Source organism: Triticum urartu, chromosome 7, assembly GCF_003073215.2.
Source record: "Triticum urartu cultivar G1812 chromosome 7, Tu2.1, whole genome shotgun sequence".
NCBI classification, from domain to species: Eukaryota; Viridiplantae; Streptophyta; class Magnoliopsida; order Poales; family Poaceae; genus Triticum; species Triticum urartu.
In genome coordinates this window covers 350,991,968-351,009,702 of record NC_053028.1, presented here as the reverse complement: position 1 = coordinate 351,009,702, position 17,735 = coordinate 350,991,968, and positions in this window count along the sequence as shown.

Below are 17,735 nucleotides of genomic sequence, written 5' to 3'. Positions count from 1 at the left end.
GAGGAAACCCCCTCTTTCAATATATATAAAAAATCAGTGCCACTAGCAGTGCCAAAACATTGCCTCAAATTAATAGTGCCACTAGATTAAGGTGAAAAATAATAACATTACTGCTTTATCATGGCAGTGCCAAAACAGTAGCACAAGAGCAGACTCAACATGCAGTATCTTTGGCAAACAGTCAGGCCAAAAAGGAACATACCTTGTGATGGGAACCATGTCTGCAGTCAACACCATCGTAGAAGGGATGACACCAGTCACCAACATGGATGATTTAATTCATGGGACCTTTTGGTGCAGTTCACCTAAAATGAAGGAATGTCCCATGAGCTAGCAGCAGCTTCTTCATTTTTTAAAGAAAAGGGCTCTAGACCCGGTTCCATTCCCATCAGAAAACGAAACCCACAAAGCTTCTTCTTCATTAGTTGCAATATAATTGAGCAACATCAAGGTTGGTTGTGAAGCTCCTGGAATGTTCAACTATAGTTTGGATATCATTTGTCCAGTTCAACTAAGATCAAGAGTGAAATGTGTGTCTCTATTTGCACAAAAAGGTGGAAAGGAAGGTGACAAACAAGTGATGAAACATACATCAAATGAAAAGAAGCATGTTCCTTATCTGAATGGCAATCCTACAAGGACAGTAGCAATTTCCAAAGCAGCAACATTGCTAGATATTAGTGTGGGCACTAGGACTAACTATGACAAACGTTAAATACGACATTACTTCAATGGTGCCATTGCTTCATTTTACCAGCAACATTTGTTTAACGTGTCCTTACTTTTAGCAGTGCAACTGCTACATTTTACTAGTGGCGTTACATAAGAGTGGCTCGGGGCAACAAACATCAGAACATGATATCTGGGTTGGTCCCATTTTTGTTCGATATAGCCACCTTATACTGTGCGAGGCTAGCAAATCTAGTGCTGGACTTACTTTTTTGACTTGTCCCCCAGTCCCCACTTTCTTTCCTTTTTCAACCAATAGATCGGGTTTATATTAAGTTTGTACTGTGTTTCCTTTTATTTCCCTATTATACCTAGAGACCAGTTGGATAGCTAGTCTCTGCTACTTTTTGCCCCCATTATTTCCTCTTTCGGCCAAGTCCTAGATTCAGGTAACAAATCTTCCCCCACCCCCACCCCCTTTCTTCCTTGTTTGAACCAAGTAGTACTAGATTCGAGTGAATGAACTAGTTTTACCTCTTAACAGTAAAAATTTAGGTGGCTTTCGAATAGCCGATCGATCCTATGTACGAGAGGGCCTGGGAAATAGTAAAAGATACAAATGCAGTGACGTTAGGAGCTCAGGAAGTAGAGCAAGGCCGGTTTCAAAGGAAGTTATACCTGAGGGTCGCCGGGATGTCGCTAGGTGGGCGGCGGGAGGCCGGATCTGCCCACACTATGATAGCGAGGAAGAAGGGGTCGGAGGCCCTCCCTAGCCAGCGGTGCTTGGGAGAGAACAGCAAGGCACGCTGATCGGGACACGCCGGGAGTGGGTAAGAGCCGTCTCCGAGGACGACCGCATGAACGTTACACCTTCTCACCTTCCCCGTCGGAGAGGATCCGGCTGGATTTGTGACCAGCGGTGAGCAGAGAGAGAGTGTGTGTGGCCACTGCTGTCGTGTTTAGATCTGGAGAGGAGGAGACAGTGCGAAGAGAGAAACACTAGCAAGCAAGCGTGGAGGCTCCTGCCTATATAGTGGAGTACTACTAGTTTTCTTTTGTCTACCGGAGCCGGCTTGACCTCGTCAATGACTGTCTTCATGCACGTGCCCCGGAGGCGCAGTTGTCCTCATTTTTATCTGAAGCACTAGATTATAACATGACAAGAAACCATAACCTCACTGCCCAAAGGAGACAACATGAATCCTGACGGACAAGCTAGACGAGGATCAAAGCTCAAATTAAAGATAAACTTGTAGAAAAGGGGTCCATCGATAGATGCCCTAATTAACATAGCCGGCTTGACATAGATGGTAGCCAAGTAGTCTTCGTGCATGTGGCCCCCATGACTAGTGCCTTGGAGGAACCTAGTTGCCGCTGTTTAACCCTCGCAGTGATCCAAAGCACATGGTACCTAATTTCGCGAGATGACAAGAAACCTTTTAGATTTCTCACCAGAACTACAGCCATGTACAACACAGCATGTACGATATATAGACGATAGACAATCCAGGCGTGTCTGCTGGAGTCTGGTCACATGCACGGACGAACTGATCTTCCGTGTCATGCAGGGATCGTCCAGGCACCAACATCTGTACAACACTTCTCTAGTACTATAACTCGTCTCTCTCTTCTATTAACTCAGCCGACTTGTGGGGCCGAGGAGTGTGCCTATGGTCGGTTCTCAATTGTGGTCCCACATGTGTGTGCAAATGCAATATCACGCGCGTTCCATTCGGAGAGCGGCGTGCCAGACTGACCGACCGTCTGGGGTGCGACGCGAACGCGATGGGCGTGTTGTATATTGTACTCCATAAATGTGTACCGCCGTTTTCTTGAGGCTTTGCTCCATGGCGCAATCCATGGATACAAAATTAGTATACTGTACTATTTAAAAGTCGAGGGCGGGGCTTTTCCCGCGCGGTAGGCGGGGCAGTTCCGTCTAGTTGGTTCGACAGAGACGCGAGAAGATGAGGGAGTAGGCTGCTACAAATGTAGGGCTGTGTGATTTGCCAGCGAGTTAATGCTGGACAGGTGGGGCCCGGTGATTTGACTTGCCATTATCATTTTAACTGCGACACTATGACCGGCATGAGTCTCCCAGTGCTCCACCATGTAGAGGCTGGCTCTTGCTTGAGAGCCCACTCCTCCACTTTTTCCTTGCCTCTTTCCCCCACATATGCAAAAATGCCATGTAAAGCGGGCTTATAGCCCACTATTGTACTTGATCCTATAGGTGCTAAGCCTGCCACATAGGCATAAATTCTGATGTGCCAAGTTAATTAAGAAGAGAGAGACTAGTTTGGTGACACCAGGAAGAAACGGTGATAAGCGCATGTACCTGGATGAAGCAAACTTAGCAACAAAAAACTAAGCACCTATGCATTGGGGACTTGAGTTGCTAAGCCATTTAATGCCCATAGCACCACATCTAAGCACCATTTCATTGGAAGAGGTCACTCCTTGGCAAATGCAATAAATAATACGAAGAAAGAGATAGAGAGAAGTAAACAAAAAAATACTCTTATAGCCAACCTTGTAGCTAACCTTGTTGTAGTATGAGTGACTAAGTGATGACTATGTATGACATGCCAACATCAGATAGCCTAACGCACCGTGTTAAATCTCCAAGGGCGCGACCGTGCGAGCGAGGCGGCGGTCGTGGTAGGCGCAACCATGATACAGGCTGCTGGCAGCCCTTGGGATTGAGATCGAACGGTCGCATGCTAAGTTGCAGAAAATTTGTAGAATAACCCTCCAGGATAGGATATTCACCCATAGGTCTAGAATCACGCCATGCAACCGTTCGATCTCAGATCCAAGGGCTCTCGGAAGCTTCGTATCACCTATAATTTTCCCGACGCTTGACATGACATCGAAAGCCATTTTATTGGGCGTCGAGTAGACATGACATATAATTGATCCCCCATAGTACTATGCATGAATCTATTTATCCACCAGGCAAGCCACTACCCTGCCGTTCGCATGCCCCCCCCCACTCGGCATTTTTACAATCGATAAACCGCTCCTAGTCGTCCCGTCCTTTCACATTACAGCAGTTCCACTAATCCTAACCCTCCTCCCAAATCCATGGCGCCCCAAATCATCATGGTCGGCGGTGAGTACAAGGTTAGAACCATCACCGGCGATGAGTTCGACGTCATCTACACCCGTTCTTCTGTGACGGTGAAAGGATGCCTTGATCGCTTCAGACGCATGTTCGAAAACTCAAATGATGAGTGGGTCACTTGGCTAGATGTTGAGTACACCACAGTCCTGGGAAAAGAGAAGAATCTAAAGGAGGAAGAGAGGAAGAAGCCCGCCGTGATCCAGGTTTGCGTGCATGACTGATGCTTGGTCTACCACATATGCCATGCTGACGTTGAGTTCGAGGAATTTAAGAAGTTCCTCGAGGGCGACCGAGTCAAATTTGTTACTGTAGACTTTACGAATGATGAAAGAGTCCTGGAACGGATAGGCCTCGTTGTAGGTAAACCCTTCGACCTCCAGAAAAATGGGCTGGTGTCCTCCCGTGATAAGCCTTCAATGCTGATCTTGGCAGGAGCCATGGTTCATCCTTTGTACGGTAAACTGAAGAAACCTCTGCACACATTTCATCATGCATGGAAGTGGAATGTACTAGATATAGACCACATCCATTATGCTGCAATGGATGGCTACCTTTGTTTCAATATGTACAAGGGTTGGATGAAGAGCAAGAGCCAAGTGTGTGGTTCAAGCAAATAAGTATCTCCCAAGAGGAAGAGGGACAAGGACGAAGTCAAGGACGTGGACGAGCACTTCGAGTAATGTGGCAGTGTCATTGCTCATGGTGGTTCTAATGCAGTGCCTACCGGATTAGTTGCTTAGTTTAATTTCTGGTGTGCTTAGTTTTATTTGAGGGGTGTGTTATGCTGAGCCCCCAGCAGAACTATGTTCTGTTTCTTCTCATTACTTTAACTCTTCAGTACGTACATACTAGTATTTCTTATAGTTCATCTTTTAGTTGGTATAGTACTACGACTACCACTCGTTTCTTCACATTATATACGTACAATATATATGGCCAACATCATATAGCCAGCAGTTTAGTTGTCAAAGGATTTCAGGGGCTTAGTTTTGTCAAAGAATTTCAGGGTGCTTAGTTTTATTTGACGGGTGTGCTGTGCTGGACACAATTATTGTGACTCAAATCTCTTTTGCCATGTTATAATGACATAAATACCGATGGACCAACATGCCAGCTCTCCCTCTATCTCACTACAGTAAAATAAAGTGTGGGGCCTACTTGATCCCAACAGCGTTCTTATTTTACTGTAAAATTGTTCGCTTGGTTACTCCTGACAAGCGGGGCCACACTTATCATTGTGAGAATCGACTTATTTTTGTCATGTAACATGGTCAACGGGTTTGACATGAAAATCACAATGTCTAATGGTATTTTTGACCAAACATCTAACTTAACGATGGCATTTTTGAGATATCTAATTGCATTTTTGAGCAGGCATCTCACGGATCGATGGCATTTTTGAGCAGGCATCTCAAGGATCGATGGCAAACTAAGTAATGATACACAAACTAGTGGCATAAATAATAAGAACCCAAGAATTAAATAGGTATGCTAATTTCTTTAATAGAATTTAGCACCCCATTTAAGCACGTCATAGGTTTTTTTAATAGTACTATATGAATAATTTGGCGACGAGCGCTCTCTATATGTACCACCTTTTTTCGTTAATTTCATCTTGTTAGCTTTGCTCCATGGCACAATCCATCGATCCTACTACTGTACAAAAGTATACATTTTTTAAAAGGATGGAGAGCGGGGCAGTCTAGCTAGGTCGGTTTCAAGAGAGGCGAGGGCCTTTGTGATTTGACAGCTCATTACTGCTGGAAGGCGGGGCCTTGTGATTTGTCTGCTCATATAAATGTGCCAACGACCTGAGGAGGAGCAAAGAACCATGTGGTATACTCAAGTTTTCCACTTGAGTATGTCGGAGGAACACGAAACACGGCAGCCTAGTGCCATATCTCTACTATCTACTCTTATTATATGTTACTAGCAAGAGGCATTGTTCTATTGGCGATAAAGAATGATCTAATTTGCTAGTCATCTCATTTTTAGCATTGTTCTATTCATGCCTCGCAGAGAACGTGACGCGTGTAGCCATGGAGACTTCTAGTTGTGGCTTCGGTTGATTGTCACGACCAAGCATTCTAAAACTAGTGATAAATCAATTACCATCTTTTTCCAGATGATAAAGTATTTTTTTACAGGAAAACAATACATATAGATGGAGTGATTGTCAAGGTTGCAAACAGACATAGCGTTGCAAGTTCACTGCAGCAGCAACCGACTAGGTCACTGCATCGCTGGCGGGGAAGGAGGGCAGCTCACCTTGCCTTCGATGCATGCCCTGATGCCTAGCGCCGCCGCCGCAACGGGTCCCAGGATTTGGCTTCTCCTACCACCCATTTGAACAGTTGCACCGGATGCTCATGCCATTGCGCAGGCATGCGCGTTCTTTCCTCCGCAGTCGACTCCGTGAATATGATCTCTGCCATTAGCCCTAGATCGAAATCAATGCGACCCTGCCAGATGCTAACAACCCTCAGCAACTCTCGCCCTAAGATCGACTTGCGCCTCCGCCTTGTGCTGCGCCAGGCGCAGCTCCTTGGAACTTCTCTCCAATTGATGCGACTCTTCCTCAATCTGATTTGCCCTTGCTGCCCACCACCTGAAACGCCGCCCTGACATGTCCTCCGGCACCACCGTTCTGTGATTCCAGAGCAATGGTGTCGGATCACGGGTTCCGATAAAACCCTCAAGGTTCAAACACCGGGGTGCGCGTGAAGATCACCCCCTACCGATCCACGGCATAGCTTCGCTGAGATCTCATGGGCTGACTCGATGAACTCGCACCACGAAGGACACAAGATTTATACTGGTTCGGGCCACCGTTGTGGTGTAATACCCTACTCCAGTGTGGTGGTGGTGGATTGCCTCTTGGGTTGGGGATGAACAATACAAGGGGAAGAACAGCCTCCTGAGGAGAGGTGTTCTTGTGCTCAGTGAACTTGTGGTAGTTCTGGTCTCTCTCGATCCATCGGATCCCCCTCCTACTATGGTGGCTAGTCCTATATATAGAGGCCCTGGTCCTCTCCCCAAATATTGAGCAGGAGGGGAGCCAAAAACGGCCAATTCGAAAGGGGACAACTAGTACAGCTTATCTTGACAAAAGTGGTCTTCGCCTGCCAAAGGCTCTGGTCGTGACGCCATCTTGGGCTCCATGGTGACCTCCGTCTTGCCGTCCTTCTGGTCTTGGTCTCGTTGCACCGATATGGAAACCTTTGCTTGACGCCTTGGTACTCTGCATCTGCCCTTGCCTCCTTTGCACCAAAGAGGAAACAAGGACACTGTGCGCTGGCGCCCACCTGGCCTTGGTCGTCATGACTCACGTCATTGGAACCTCATGAGGATTGCCTTGCCTTGAACTCTCCGCCCCTCGCGAGCCAGCCTGGTGAGGCCGCTCTTGAGGAAGTCTTGTGAGGCCGCTCCTGAGGAGGTCTTGTGCCGTCTGCCTCGTGAGGCTTGGCCCCTCGCGAGGGTCTTGAAAGCTTGTTGGTGAAGATGGGCCGTACGGGCCCGCTCACAGAGCCACGCCGTGGGCCGCAGGCAGGCAAGTCTGGGGACCCCCATTCCCAGAACACTGACAGTAGCCCCCGAGCCCAAGGCACGCTCGGGCTTGGCTTCGAGGTGAAGCCAAGGGGCAAGTGCGGAGAACCGCGGGCCCCAATAGCCTACAGCCTTGGTCGACGCATGGCGGTTGATTGGACGTGGGCGTCTCCGCTTCCGCATGTTGCCTTGGAATCCGCCTGGCTATGTGGCCACCGCAACCTACGCATGGTTATTCTTCCATCGCCTGCGCCATACTCCTCCAATTCCTCTGCTTCCCTCGGACTCTGCTCCTCTTTCCAATGAGACCTGAGCACTGCTCACTCCATCGCCATGGCGCCGACACAAGCGGATAAGGGGAAGAAACCTCTGACTTCGGCTGGTGCGCCTCCGGCCGCCGAGCCCGCAGTTGGCCGATCGCTGGTGATCAACAATGAGGCCATGGGAAAGGTGCGTCCCATGCTCGCCTCCAGCTTCAATGAGTGGGGGAAGATGGTGGCTTGGCCTGCGTCTCGTGCTCGCATTGACCGGGCGGCCACCAAGGTCCCATTCTTTATCGACGCCCTTTGGGTCGGCCTGGTCCCTCCTTTCTCCGCCTTCTTCAACGCTGTGCTTGTGCATTATCAGATCCACATGCTACACCTTGATCCTCAATCAGTGACCCTTCTCGCTATCTTCGCATTTGTTTGCGAGTCCATGCTAGGCATTGCCCCTTCAGTGGCCCTTCTCCACCACTTCTTCTCGCTGCACCTGATTGATCCCCAACAGAGCTCAGGATGCCTGAGCTTTCAGGCCGTGGCGGTGATGGCAAGCGCGGGGATTGACTTTGAGCTCCCACCATCCACGAGAAGGTTTCGGACACGATGGGTATTTGTTGATGTTGGAGTGCTCAGCCCCCTGCTCTCTTCTCCGTCAATGCCCGTTATTCCCAGCTCCGGTTTGTGCCATCAAAGGCTTACCGATTCGCGCCTTGCCCCTGCCTGGCTCAGGTTGAGGTGGCTCAAGGACCTTGATGTGACTGCACCTATGGTGGTGAAGGAGTTCATCCGGCGCCGAATCGCTCCGCTTCAACGCCATTCTCAACCGATGTGGGCCTTGCTCAACAGCAAGGACCACATGAGACTTCAGGAGTCCAGGCTCCCCCTTGAGGCGCGGCAAATGGTGCTCGAGGTCCTGACGGGTGTTCTGTTGCCAGACGACATTCCAAGGAAGAGTTGCCTTTTGTTCCGCTGCTTGAACAAGGCGACCTTCACGGAGCAGATGCCCGCCTTTGACGAGTGGGGGCTGCGTCTAGTCAGCCTTGTGGGGGCCCCACGAGAACCCCATCATTGTGGTTCCTCTTCCTGCCGCTGGTGTCGAGCTCGCCCCAAGTGTGGATGCAGGGGGGCGAGCACCGCTGGGGGCCGATGGTGAAGGTGCCGAGATGCTGATACCGCCCAGGGCACCAGAGGCGTTGTCCTTGCGGACTCGTGACTCTTGCCCTGGGGCGGCGGTTGAGGGGGCGATGCAGCCCGCGTCTCCCGAGGCCGAGGCTCCTGAGGCCTCGGCAGGTCGCTGCGAGGCTAAGCCTGATGGCTCCCCTCAGCTTGGCGCTCCTGAGGCTGCCCCTTCGAGCGCTTCTCCAGCTGCGCCTCATGTGGGCCGCCATATCCAGCACTTTGGTCGGCTCTGCGTGGACTTCAAAGAGCTCCACGAGAGGAAGGGGTCCCCAAGCAGAAGCACCTTTGGGCTGTTAAAACAGAGAAAGTACATCGTCATTGATGAGTTAGTACCTTATCTCGGTGATTCTCCGCGTGCTGGTTCCCTTCCTGACGATATCCCTTCAGGATCCCTTCCGCCAAGGCCACAGGATCTCTTGAGAAGCAGCCTCCTCTCTCCTCGCTTCTCCCGCTAGACTTGAGTGCTTCAAGCCCGCGCTCTGCTCACGGTGTGGAGCCAACCGGGGAAGCCAGCCCATCGACAAGGCGTCTTGAGCTTGCGCCTTTGCCATCCCTCCTCTGCGGCCTTGCTTGGAATACAACAAGCGTGCCAAGGGTTCCTCCCCTGGTCGTGGATGACAACTGGATGGCTTCGGTCTTGGGCTCCTCTTCAAGCAACGAACCTTAACTCGTTCGGTCTCCTCGCGAGGCCTGGCCTGCAACTGGGTGGGTGCTAGCCCCCAGCCCCCTGCTGAAAAGGGGGCGAGCCGCTTCGGGCCCCATCCGCGCAACAAAGGAGCGTCGTTCGCCACGAGCTCTTTCAGGTGGCTCTCAACCTCGGGGGCCACCAACGCGAGCTCGATAATGCGAAGGCCGAGGCTTCCCTCGCAACCTCTCGTGAGGCTTGCTCCCGAGCTCTGGAAGAGGCTCGGGAACCTGATTGCCGTCGCAAGGTCACGGAGAAGCGTGCGTGGGAGCTCCAAGCCTGGAGCGCTGTCTTGGATCAGCAAGTGGAGGCGCGCAGGTCCGCCCTTGCGTCATTAAGGGGGACGCCCGCCGAAGAGGAAGAGATCTAGAAGCGCAAGGAGGCACTGGCGTTGGAAGCCGTGGAGCCTTGAGCTCGAACCATTGGAGACGAGGGAGCATCAAGTTGCCTAGGTGGAGGATGCCGTCAACACACGTGCGGCCAGGGCCCAGGAGGAGTTTGATCACCGGGTGGCCGAGGCTCGCGCGGATCTTGAGAGCAGGTATGACCTAAAGCTGAAGCTCGTGGAAGCTGGGGCCGCCGGTAGGACTGCTTCCCTCAAGTCCAGGTTGACCGAGGTGGAGTGACACGAGGAAGCCGCCACAGCCGCCCTAGTCTCGGCGCAGGCCGAACTGGCCTCCGTCTGCGCCGAGCTGATCCCTCTTCAACAGCGGGTTGTTGACGCCAAGTCCATCGCGCGGCAGAACAAGGAGGAAGTGCTTCAGCGGCAGTCGGTGGAGCGCATGCACGCCCCCATGCTCCAGGACCTCAGGAACAGGGCCAACGTCGCCCTGGGCCATATCTGTGATGAGAATGTTCCTCATCCCCACGCAAACGACTACGCCAGCCACCTCTGCTTCTTTGCCGACGTGGTGACACTCCTGGAGAACCGTTCCGAGAGGGCTCGCCAACTTGTTGAAGAGAGGAGCCGCGACCTGCTCGGGCGTGCGTTCTCCCGCGTCTTCATCCATCTCCAGAACGCCGACCCCAACTTCGACTTTGATGTCACCATCGCTCCCGTACCCGTGGGCATACAGGGCGACCTATCATGATGGGTGGAAGACAATGTGGATGCGCTGGTCAAGGCCTTCACTTCCAATGACGATGGGGTGGTGGTCGCGGTGGACGCGGGCGACGTGGTCGACGACGGTGATGGTGGCGCTGGTGGAGGTGATGGTGATGCCAGCGATGGTGGCATCGATGCCAGCGACGTGTCTGAGGGTGCTTCGGGGGCCGCGACGAGTGACATGTCTGACTGATCCCGTGTTTCCCAGCTGTTTGTCTTGCACACAGAAGCTCGGGCGCAACCCTTGAAGTTGTAAGAGCATTTTTGGAGGGGAAGCCCCTCATGTAAATTTGCTACTGCCTTTATCTTGTTAGGTCGAGTTGAATATGTGTCTTCGTGAACTCACGTATCCTGGGGCAAAGTTGCTGTTGTGGTTTACCTTAGCCTGGACGAGCCCAAACCAGCTTGTGAGGTTGGAAGCTCCTGAGGAACTCGTCGAGACGCTCGAGGGGGCCGTGTGATAAGAAAGTGCTAGCCGTGGCGCGGCATGCGCGTGGCGCGTGTGCGTCTTGCTCAGCCCCGCTCGTGAGGGGCCTGCAAGGGGGAAGCAATAGGCGTGAACTCCAAAATAAGGAAAGAACTAGACAGCAAGAAATCGCTCGAGCGACAAAAAGGCACCCTCGCGCGCATCAATGAAAATTCAACTTCAACTCAAATCCAAATCCAGAAGGCAAGGCTACAGAAAAGGGATCCAAAGCAAATGGCCGCGTCCGGCACCTAGTCTAGTCTTCTTGTCTTCAAGTTCTCTCCAGCGCGGAGATAAGTGCTACCACTAGGACATGGGAGGGAGCCCCCGAGGTCCGAGGGCGGCACTCCTGAGACTCCGGGGCGTGTACAGCTCCACTCGTTATTACGTGAGAGTCTCATGGGCGGCGATCCTCACAGGAGTGAGCCTTACTTCATATCGCCAGATGAGGGCCCCACCTTGCGCCGCCCCTACCACCGTTGGGACGACCGGAGACCAGGACGGCGCCAACGAGGGCAGAGGGGACGCCAGCGGCGCCCTCGGCGACCGCGGGTCCTTTGCCGGGGGTAGGCTCTAGAGCACCTCCCCGGCAGAGGGCCTATCTCCGGGGGACGCATTGTTCCGCGCGACGCTGGGGAGGGCCTTCGTCCTGGCTTCCTTCCTGCAGCCCCCGCATGCCCCCTAGCGGGAGTGAGGCCGATGAGCTGGGACCGCCATCTGCTGCTGCGACCTAATCCCCTTGCGCACCATGGTTAGCGTAAGCCTGCTCCTAAGGAATTAGTGGTACCCTGTAGCTGTTGTCGCCGGTGCGGTTGGCGAGGCTTCCGGAGGGGTCCTGAAAGGCACCGGCTTCTAGCGCCTCCTCCTCCCAGCCCGGCTCGAGGAACAAGCTAGGGTCGTCTTCAAGCACGTACTCCTGGTGCACCATGCAGGTCCAATAGGCCTCCGAGGCCGCCGCCTCAAAGACCTCGCCGTAGTGCCCCACACTCCATGTCGCCCGACCTAGTGTGCCGCCTCAAGGATGGTAGGGTTGCATACCACCTGGACCGTAGGTGGCAGCGCTCGTGCCCGCGCGCAGCGGAGGTGGCGCGGGAGCGAGCGGGCGTGCAGCTCTGTTGGTCACGCCGGTGTCGATGAAGCCTGGTGGTGCACCTGTAGGCACGTGGGCGCGGTGTGGCCCACAATGCGACCCGGCCACAGCTTGTGGCGTGATCAGAGAACAAAAGGGCAGGCTCCTGAAGCCGCGGCGTCCAGTAGCTCGGTGACACATTCCAACAGTGCATCCCGGCCGCTCTCCGTTAGCCGGCACCGTAGCAGCTCCCGTGCCACCGTGAGTGCAGCTCGCATGTTTGCCTGCTCCCTTCGGGTGTGCGGCGCCATTGTCGCGGCATGGCTTGCGGCCCTTGCAGTAGCTTGTTCCTGTCGTGGGGTGAGGGTGGACGGTGCCTGGCCGCGTCGATAGCGCCCCGCAGTGTCAGGTGGCGCTCGTGCCGCCTGGAGCGTGGGGTTGAGGTCTTCCTGGGCAGGCGGCGCCGCCCGGGTTGGCCAGGCTGCCCAGCAGTCGGCGCTGGTCCTTGAGTCGCCGGACATTGGAACTGAGGAGCATCGGTGAATCGACTGGCGGGAGAGAGGCTCCGGCGCACCCCTACCTGGCATGCCAAATGTCGGATCACGGGTTCTGGAAAAACCCTCAAGGTCCGAACACTTGGGTGCGCGCGAAGATCTCCCCCTGCCGATCCATGATACGTCTCCGTCGTATCTACTTTTCCAAACACTTTTGCCCTTGTTTTGTACTCTAACTTGCATTATTTGAATGGAACTAACCCGGACTGACGCTGTTTTTAGCAGAATTGCCATGGTGTTATTTATGTGCAGAAACAAAAGTTCTCGGAATGACCTGAAACTCCACGGAGCATATGTTTGGAAATAATAAAAAATACTGGCAAAAGATCAAGACCAGGGGCCCCACACCCTAGCCACGAGGGTGGGGGCGCACCTGCCCCCCTGGGCACGCCCCCTACCTCGTGGGCCCCCTGGATCTCCTCCGACCTCAACTCCAACTCTATATATTCACTTTCAGGGAGAAAAAAATCAAGGAGAAGGATTCATCGCGCTTTATGATACGGAGCTGCCGCCAAGCCCTAAAACCTCTCGGGAGGGCTAATCTGGAGTCCGTTCGGGGCTTCAAAGAGGGGAATCCGCGCCATCGTAATCATCAACCATCCTCCATCACCAATTTCATGATGCTCACCGATGTGCTTGAGTAATTCCATCGCAGGCTTGCTGGACGGTGATGGTTGGATGAGATTTATCATGTAATCGAGTTAGTTTTGTTAGGGTTTGATCCCTAGTATCAACTATGTTCTAAGATTGATGTTGCTATGACTTTGCTATGCTTAATGCTTGTCACTAGGGCCCGAGTGCCATGATTTCGGATCTGAACCTATTATGTTTTCGTGAATATATGTGAGTTCTTGATCCTATCTTGCAAGTCTATAGTCACCTACTATGTGTTATGATCCGGCAACCCCGAAGTGACAATAATCGGGACCACTCCCGGTGATGACCGTAGTTTGAGGAGTTCATGTATTCACTATGTGTTAATGCTTTGGTCCAGTACTCTATTAAAAGGAGGCCTTAATATCCCTTAGTTTCCACTAGGACCCCGCTGCCACGGGAGGGTAGGACAAAAGATGTCATGCAAGTTCTTTTCCATAAGCACGTATGACTATATTCGGAATACATGCCTACATTATATTGATGAATTGGAGCTAGTTCTGTGTCACCCTAGGTTATGACTGTTACATGATGAACCACATCCGGTATAATTCTCTATCACCGATCCATTGCCTACGAGCATTCCATATATTGTTCTTCGCTTATTTTCTTTTCCGTTGCTATAGCTACAATCACTACAAAATACCAAAAACATTACTTTTGCTACCATTACCTTTTGCTACCGTTACCACTACTATCATATTACTTTGCTACTAAATACTTTGCTGCAGATATTAAGTTTCCAGGTGTGGTTGAATTGACAACTCAGCTGCTAATACTTGAGACTATTCTTTGGCTCCCCTTGTGTCGAATCAATAAATTTGGGTTGAATACTCTACCCTCAAAAACTGTTACGATCCCCTATACTTATGGCTTATCAAAACTATTTTATGGCGTCGTTGCCGGGGAGCATACCTGTATTCTTTGAGTCACTTTGGATTTATATCTGCTTATCATTATGAAGAACTTGAAAGATCCAAGAACCAAGATTTATCCCTCAACTATGAGGGGAGGTAAGGAACTGCCATCTAGCTCTACACTAAATTCACCTTCTGTTTTTGAGTAAGCTTGCGACACCTAAACCTATTTCTACTATTCATTCTGATATGTCGCATGTTATTGATGATGCCACTTCTGCTATGCATGATACTTATGATGAAACTACTTCTATGCTTGATACTACTATGCCACTTGGTGAATTTCTTGATGAACAACTTGCTAGGTCTAGAGAGAATGAAATTATTAAAACTGATAATATTGATGAAAGTGATGATGAAGACTCTCCCCCTAATAAATATGAATTGCATGTTGTTCCTGAGGGTTATGTTATGGATGCAGAAACTACTAGAGCTATTTTGGCTTGCAATGATTGATATGATCTAAAGAGGTTATTAGCTAAATGGAAGCAGCAATCCCTCAATGCTAGAATGAAACCTGACCCTGCTTTTGCTACTTCACCTATCTGTGTTACTGATAAGGATTATGAATTCTCTGTTGATCCTGATATAATTACTTTGGTTGAATCTGATCCTTTTTATGGCTATGAATCTGAAACTGTTGTGGCACATCTTACTAAATTAAATGATATAGCCACCCTGCTCACTAATGATAAGAGAACTCGTTACTTTTATGTCCTTAAAATATTTCCGTTCTCATTAAAGGGTGATGCTAAGATATGGTTTAATTCTCTTGATCCTGGTTGTGTGCGTAGTCCCCAGGATATGATTTATTACTTCTCTGCTAAATATTTCCCTACTCATAAGAAACAAGCTGCTTTAAGGGATATATATATATATAATTTTGTGCAACTTGAAGAAGAGAGTCTCCCACAAGCTTGGGGGAGGCTTCTCCAATTACTTAATGCTTTGCCTGATCATCCTCTTAAGAAAAATGAAATACTTGATATCTTTTATAATGGACTAACGATGCTTCCAGAGACTACCTCGATAGTTGTGCTGGTTCTGTTTTCAGGGAAAGAACACTGGATGAAGCTAAAATTCTATTAAATAATATGTTGACTAATGAAAATAATTGGGCACTTCCTAAGCCTATTCCTAAACCAACTCTGAAGAAGAGATGTGTTCTATTTCTCAGTCCTGAAGATATGCAAGAGGCAAAGAAATCCATGAAAGAAAATGGTATTAAAGCTGGAGATGTTAAGAATTTACCTCCTATTGAAGAAATACATGATCTTAATTTACCGCCTGTCGAATAAATGCATAATTTTAATCCATCTCCTATTAAAGAAATACATGGTCGTGATAACCCGACACAGGTAGTAAAGGTAAATTGTCTCTATAGATATGATAAAGCTGAAATCCCATTTACTAAGTTTTCTAGCCCATGCTTACATGAGTTTGATAACTTTATGGTTAAGCAAGAAGACTTCAATGCTTATTTTGGTAGAGAATTAAAACACATTGCCGATATGCTTGAACAATTGGGGGATTATATGGCTAATGTCAAAGGTTGTAACACCCCGGATGTAACTTTCCCAATTTGTACTCCAACTCTTGCCGTTTCCGGCGTTAAGTTATATTTATTTCCTCGGGTTCGAGTTTTGTCTCCGTGTGTTGTTGTCTTTGTCATGCATCTCATATCATTTCATCATGTGCATTGCATTTGCATACGTGTTCGTCTCATGCAATCGAGCATTTTCCCCGTTGTCCGTTTTGCATTCCGGTGCTTCGTTCTCCTCCGGTGGCCATTTCTAGCTTTATTTCGTGTGTGGGGATTAAACATTTCCGGATTGGACCGAGACTTGCCAAGCGGCCTTGGTTTACTACCGGTAGACCGCCTGTCAAGTTTCGTATCATTTGGACTTCGTTTGATACTCCAACGGTTAACCGAGGGACCGAAAAGGCCTCGTGTGTGTTCCAGCCCAACACCCCTCCAATTTGGCCCAAAACCCACCAAACTCTGCTCCATGTTCTAGAGCGTTCAATCACGATCACGTGGCTGAAAACCGCACCTCATTTGGACTCTCCTAGCTCCCTCTATGCCTATATATACACCCCCTAAAAATTCACGGATCTCCCCTTCCTCTAACCCTAGAAATCGCCCCCGCGCCGCGCCATACATTGTCCGACCCAGCCGGACACCGCCGCCGCCCTCTCACGAGCTGCCACATGGCAGGCGCCACCTCCCACCGCCGCCAGCCCGCGGAGCCCGATCCGGGCCCCCTGCAAGCCCACGCGCGCCCCCGCGCCTCCCTCCACACCGCGTTGCCACCTCCCTCGGCTCCGGTGGCCGGCGCCACCGCGCTACCATCTCCGGCCGCCCGAGCCGCCCCGCTCCCTCCCGCCTCGAGCGCCGCCGCCTCCACGCCGCCGTCCCGCGCCGCCTCGAGCACGCCGCCCCGCGTCTTCCTCCTCCACGCCGGCGCCGCCCGGCCTCTCCTCGAGCTCCGGCGAGCCCCGCTTCCTCCGGCGACGTCCAACGGCTCCGGCGACCTCGATTCCGGCCGGCCGTCCTCAGCTTCCGCGCCGCCAGTGAGCAGTGCGTGAACAGTACCGGGCGCCAAATCCAGATCTAAAAAACCCTAGGGTTGACTTTCCCCCTCTCCCATCATTTTTTATGCAATCTTTGACCGGTGATATCTCCGCATCCGTAGCTCCGATTTGGACATATAGTATATCAAAATGTTCGTCTCGACGAGCACATCATTTCAGTCCATTGCATCATTTTCATTTGAGTTCATCTTGATGCCAGAAATGCTGTTAGAAGGAGGCTTTGTGAGTTATTTGTCAGATCTGCTAGTTCATCTTAGACTTTTGTCATTTTGCCATGATTATTGTGTGCATGATATGCCTGTGAGTCCTTCATATGTTTTGTTAAGCATCTTGTTATCTTTTCAGAGGTGCAACCCATGCATTTTTAGGATGTGTGTGGTGACTTGTGCAAGCTTGCAAAGTGAGGCACCCGGTAAATCTGTTTTCAGGGACTTAGTAGTTTTCACTAAGTCTGGGATTATTTAGTTCATGATGCCATATGTTCATGCTGTTCCCTAGTGATCCGTGCCTATTTTGAGGATGATCAGTAAAGGAGTTTTGTTAATATTGTAGTTCTCTATCCATCCATGTCTTTGTTTGCAATTATGTGGCACCCTAGATTGAGTCAATCGAGCTCTACTTTTGCTTCGTTGTGAATCTGGGCAGATCGTCAACTTGTTTGCGATTTTGCCGATGTTATTGTAGTTGATCCGTGCATGCTATGCCATTTTTCTTGCCATGTCTAGCTTGTATTTTGTGCCTTATTAAAGGATGTATCCTTGTCTTTCCATGACTTGCACCGTGGTGAGTGCATCGAGCTCGTAAACATGCCTTCGTGAGTCATGTTTCAGCATGTCTCAGTTTTCACTAAGTCTGAAAACTGATTATGTTTTTGCTATGTTCGTGTGCTTGTTAGTATATTTTGTGATC